This window comes from Podarcis filfolensis (assembly GCF_964270895.1).
Source record: "Podarcis filfolensis genome assembly, chromosome: 4".
Lineage (NCBI taxonomy): Eukaryota > Metazoa > Chordata > Lepidosauria > Squamata > Lacertidae > Podarcis > Podarcis filfolensis.
The window spans coordinates 74,221,564-74,227,595 of record NC_139607.1 but is presented as its reverse complement, the minus strand read 5'-3'; positions in this window follow the sequence as shown (position 1 = coordinate 74,227,595).

The window sequence follows — 6,032 nt, the reverse complement described above, 5'->3', positions numbered from 1 at the left end:
ACTAAAGTTTAGGAATTAGGCAATTATACCTTTTTATCCCTTTTTATTTGTGGTCTGTTGACCTCCCACTTTTCACGCCCATTGCAGAGAATGAATAACACATTTTTAGTATCATAAATGAAAGACGTTTTACTTACATTTCAATGCAGGCAGCAAATAAAACAATAGCAGTATGTAGGGAAAAAATACTTTTGAGTTACAGTAATATAAAAGTTTGTAGTCTTATCTAGCATGGCTGAAAGCAGGAGCTTTAACCATGCACATGTGGTCAGCTTGGAGTCATGGTGGGAAGAGAGAGTCTCCTCATAGGAAGAAGGAAATATATGTTACAGAGGTGGAGAAGCCACTGCATTCCTGGCTCATGCAACCCCCGTGAGTGGCTACAGCCACACTTCTGGAAGCTGCCAATGTACTTCCGGAAGCAGCAGCAGGCTAGCAGGGCTACCAGCAGCCTGACAGTCCTTGTGGTGCTGGCGGTGGCCTGGGAGACTCATGCTGATGGACTGCTGCATGGCCTGCAGCTGCCCCTCAACTTTTGGAGGGCTCAGTCCCAACAAATACATTTTTTGGGGGGCGGGAGGCTGAAGTCACCTTAGCCCCTAGGAGTTGGCACCTCTGATCTGACTCAATATAAGGCAGCTTTTTATGCTTCTGTGTTCGGATGCATATTATTTCACAATGTACCCTGCCTCCATACAAAGCACGCACAAAGCAGCTTTTACCCTTACTCATTAGCAGGCGAGTGGGTGTTTTTCTCCATTCCATTCCATCACTTTACTATATTGTAAGCTCATAAGAAATTAATTCTATAATTGGAGCTGGTGCAGTTGGCTACAGCTTCCTATTCTTCCAAGTTATTTCCAGCTTTTTCTTCCTCCTGTTACTGATATGCATTGATAATAACAACTGCAGAGAATGAATTGATATCACCATGCATATGATTACACATCAAGCTTCTTTTGGTGCAGTGGTATGCCAACATATGTATGGGCCTCTCCACACTGATACATAGGGATCTGGATAAGAGGAATATCAGAGGCACCTGCAATTCTTCCGCTGAAGGGAGGGATGGCTGCATCCATAGCTGCTGCTCATCCATGTGACTGATCTGGTTGCTTGTAACTGTTTGTAGTGAGCGAACAAGCCAACACAGTTCATGCTATGGAAAATGCCTTGATTCAAAGGCTCTTGTAGAGAAGATTTTTGAGACTTTGCTGACACAGAAAGGACTAAACGCAGCCACTGGGAGCCTGGGGGAGTGGAGCTTTTACTGCAGATAACTGGGGTACTATTAGAAAATAGATCAAGCCTCTTTGCTCTAGGGAGGAGTTGTGGGAAGTTGATAAGATTGTACCACACAGAGTATATTTGGCAATTAACACTATCTCTGTTGTAATCATCCACTAAGAGGTTTAGCTGGGATGTGACTTCCCATGAAAAGGTAACAGAGGAAACAGCAGGTGAGAAGAGAGGAAGCCATAAGTCTTTGCTTTGCTTGTCTTCTGACACATTTTGCTAAGGATCTGAAGGTGCATTCAACTTCTGACTTCTCGTGGATTTAACACACTTTTGTGGCATTCAACTTCTGACTTCTCGTGGATTTAACACACTTTTGTGGAATGTGTTATTATTGCTTCCTGATTTTCTGAATAGAAGCTTTACAGATAACCTCCATAGGCTGTTTTATAGATGACAGTATTGTGGGTGGCACAAACCATCATTTGGATGAAACGGCAATGTGATTTGCCACAAAGTGGAAGCTTCTAATGTTCTCCTCTCAAGTGTGGGAGAGGGGAGGAAGAGTGTGCAAACCCAAGCCTTGGGTTCCTGATTTTTGGACTACAACTCCCATCAGCCTCAGCCTGCCATCTTGTGGGAGCTGATGGGAGTTGTAGTTAGGGATGAAGGAGAAATTTGGCTTGGTTGCATTTTTTATTGCAAACCTACCCAAGTTTGCTCTTTTTCAAAACACTCTGTGGTATTCAATGACATTTTACCCAGAGTAGACCCATTGAAATGAATAAACATGACTAACTTAGGTTCACGGATTTCAGCGGGTCTACTTTTCATGAAGCTCAGTTGAATACCAACTAATATGTGCACTGAAACACAGCTGTCCCTTCAAAATTTGCACTCCTCTGCATAATGAGTTCAAAAATGTGTCAATCACAGGAAAGTGTGCATAAATATGCATATATTGATGGAAATAACCCAGAGACTTGCATTATATTAGGTGGAATTGCATGGAAATATGTGGATATTTAGTGAAATTGCATACAAAATCTCCATATTAGAAGTGAATACTAAATTGTTGATGAATTTTCATGAGGACTCTAATCATGCTGTGGAAATGTGGAGAACTGAATTTAGGATTAGAAAAATAAGAAACAAACGAACCAAAATTGACAATTGTAATCCAGAACATCTAGAGAGAGAGAAGTTGGAAAATGTTTTTTCCAGACCAGGATGTGGAGGATCATCTGAATGTGGCCATAGTTTTTGACTGTGGAGTGTGACAATCACTTTCAGTGCAGAATCAGGCTCATAAGCAATAAACACAAGTTTGTGGACCAAATACAACCACCTCTTCACTCTATTAAAGTAAATGGGCCTTACTCACTCCCTTCTGTCACTCTTAATAAAGCAAATGGGATATATTAACCTCCGAGGTCATGGCTCTGAAGATTCTGGTAGCTCACCAGGAATTAATCTGGATATAGGATGTTTGTTTATAGGCTTCTTTATTTGCACAACTAACAAAAGAAACTGGGGGGGGGGGGACTGGCAACGGTGTGATGTCAGGCTAAAATTTTGTTTCAAAACAGATCTCCCCAGCTCCTTTTGTTCTTGAATTTACCTTTAAGTGAGGCAAACGTACAACTGCAACTAGCAATTAATGGTTTTTAAAATAGATTTTACTGCTCAAGAGGATGGCATGACATTCTGGTGAAAGCAATGCAGTGTTGGGTTGTGCTTGCAACCTTTTTTCTAATGTAGGCAATCATAGCTGCATGATTAGGCAGACATTCAGCAGGTGCAGTTTTTTCTGGGCTTGATGATGCAATGATCAGAAAAGCTACACCGTTTGACTTTCTGTCTTCCATGCAGTTCTCATGGGCAAAGTCAGATGCCTCTTCTGTCTGATATACACTATATGCAGTGCTTTTTTCTAAAAAAAATGTTTAGGGGTACTCTCATTTTGACTCAAGAAAATCACAATTTTATAGTTCAAATGGGGAAAAATAAATACAGTAAATGGACAAAAGTACAAAGATTCACAAAATGTTTAGGGGTATGCATACCCCTGCGTCCCCACAGAAAAAAGCACTAACTATATCAGGCATAGGCAAACTCGGCCCTCCAGATGTTTTGGGACTACAACTCCCATCATCCCTAGCTAACAGGACCAGTGGTCAGGGATGATGGGAGTTGTAGTCTCAAAACATCTGGAGGGCTGAATTTGCCTATGCCTGAACTATATGAACACATTCAAATAACGCTGTGGCAATTAGGATTATGTTTAGATGGTATCCGAATAAGCCCTGCCCTTGGTTTGTATTGAGATGGGTTTAAAGTAGTATCATTAACACAGGACACACAGCACGTTCCAAAATTCTAATATACCGGTAGTTCGCTGTGTGCAAACCATTATATTTGCTATGTAACTTGAAGTAGTAACTGTTTTGTGATATCATACACTTTAAATTTGCTTTTGCCATGTCTAGCACATTGTATGGGTTGTAACCAGTAGGACTTCTACTTGCAAAGGGCAGCACACTTACAAGCCCAATACCCACCCACTGCAGCCTGCCCCCTACTCCATAAACCTTCCTTTGAAGTTTGGGGGATTCTCTGGTGTTGGGATGTGAATAGATGCTAGGAGATTATATATTTATTAGATATTATCCTTCCTTCCTCGCATTTGTGAGTTCAGCAGTGTCATGTCTTTGCAGAGTAAAGAGAAGCTTAGATAGGCTAGTTTTAGCCTCTTGGTTTAAGTAATCCAGGATGCTTTAAGGCAGAATAGATTTTCCTGGTATTTCCCCCTTTTCTCCCCCTTAAAACAATAATCACACAGTCTTGGGAAAGAGTAAAAATGACATTTACTCGCTCAGAATACTTGTTGAAGAATAGCAAATACAGAAGCGTTAATCAGGCAGGCTTAAAATGGTGATTTGGTTACAAAGGTGTACTTAAGTCTAACTTGGGGCTCAGACTAAGCAGATGTTCTCACATTGCTGGCAGGACAGAAAGAAATGGAAAGAGAGGAAGAGGGTATGCCCAGGCAGACAGGAGAATATATAGCTATATGAGCTATATATTGTATGAGCTTCAGTTCTTATCTTGGGTTTGTCTAGCAAAACATGAATTGTTGGCTTGGCTACATTTTAAATATCCCACATCTGGGACAACATATTTATATCCTACCCTTCCTCACAAAAGAGGGAGCACAGGATGTCAACAACATAAAATGACACATCAATCAGCATTGAACACATCCTTAACACAAAAATAGCCCACCCATCACACCAGCAGTTGCCACCACCAAGGGCATCATGTGATGCTCCTCCTTACCATGACCAGTGATGAAATCCTGAGTGGTGCCTCTCCCATACTCTGTGTTGGAAAGCACAAAAATATTTTATAAGTAGGAGGGCTTAGCAAAAAGTGGGTGCCTTACCCTGCATGAGAAGAAGCGTTCTGGCTAAGTCTGAAGGGTCATGTCATGAGACTTCAAGGCTTCAGTTTTAGCTGAAGCATAAATTTACCTGCTAGTAGCTACTTTCCCATGTGAAGATTATACTACTGTATCCAAGTAACGTTTGAAGGAAGTTAGCTGCCAAGGATTATAAAATGGAGACAGCAAGGATTCCACTAAGCAACATTTTCATAGTATAGATTGAGCTTTGTGGAACCAAGAATTTGCCTTTCCTTGTTTAATACCCTCTCAGAAACTTTGCTTTGGCAGCACATAGCACTGGCATACATGACCTAATTTAGTGGAACAGCCTGAGGAAGGAAGCCATTTTTCCTTCGACACCAGAAGTATATGAAGAAAAGAGCACTCTATCTTTCAAGAGGTCTGATGTGAAGTCTCTATGGAAGGCAGCTAAAGAATGTAAAATATTGCTGTGCATATAGAAGGGTCTCGAGAAAACATAATTTAGTTCAGATCCTGGTTAAACATGAAAGCTCAACACTTCACCAAACGACTGGAGGTTTCAAATGACAATCCATCTTGTCTTTAAGAATTTGAAGGGCCGGCAGGGGAGCACACAGTTCTCTGATTCTCTTACCAGTATTCATGACAGGGAAATCTGTACAGAAGACAACCAGCTGAAAGGCAAGGAACTGCTTTTGGAGTGTGTGATGCTCCCTTGAGCCTGCTCAATAGTTTGGACTATTTTCTCGCTTTGATAGTTTCCCATGACAAATCACAAACTACATACGAAACTCACCTCTGTTTGTTTAAAGAGAAATTTCTCATGGTGTATGTGCATCTCTGTGTTGGGGGTGTTATTTGTGAATCACAAGGGGGCGGCTTCTGCTCAAGAAACAAAAGATCAGATCTGTCTAGGGCACATGTAACTAGTTTTGCAATCCTGTGGATCCTGGTTATTATATATGGCTTTACCTATTTAGGGGGCACTCCAAAAACAGATGGAGGGGCTTTGTGCATACCTTCCAAGGATCTCAATTTCCCAGGGACAGTCCCAGAATTACAAAAGCCATCCCACTTTCTGATTTGATCCCAGAATGTCCCAATTTTGCCAGCCAGTGCTACCACCACCAAGTTTGGGGTGGAGGATGAGCCAGCGCTTGTTTAAAATTTATTTATTATTGTGTGTTTTTCTTTTTTGCAAATCTACCAAAGAATAAAATTTTAAAAAGGGATTAAGGGATTTTCTCAGGTCAGTGGAGGGCGGTGTGCTGCATCCCATTGCTGTAAAGTTGGCACTCACCATTCTTCCAGTAGTAAATATTCTGTGTGTGGATTGGGGAAGGGCCATCAAAGGGGGGAAGTTGATGAG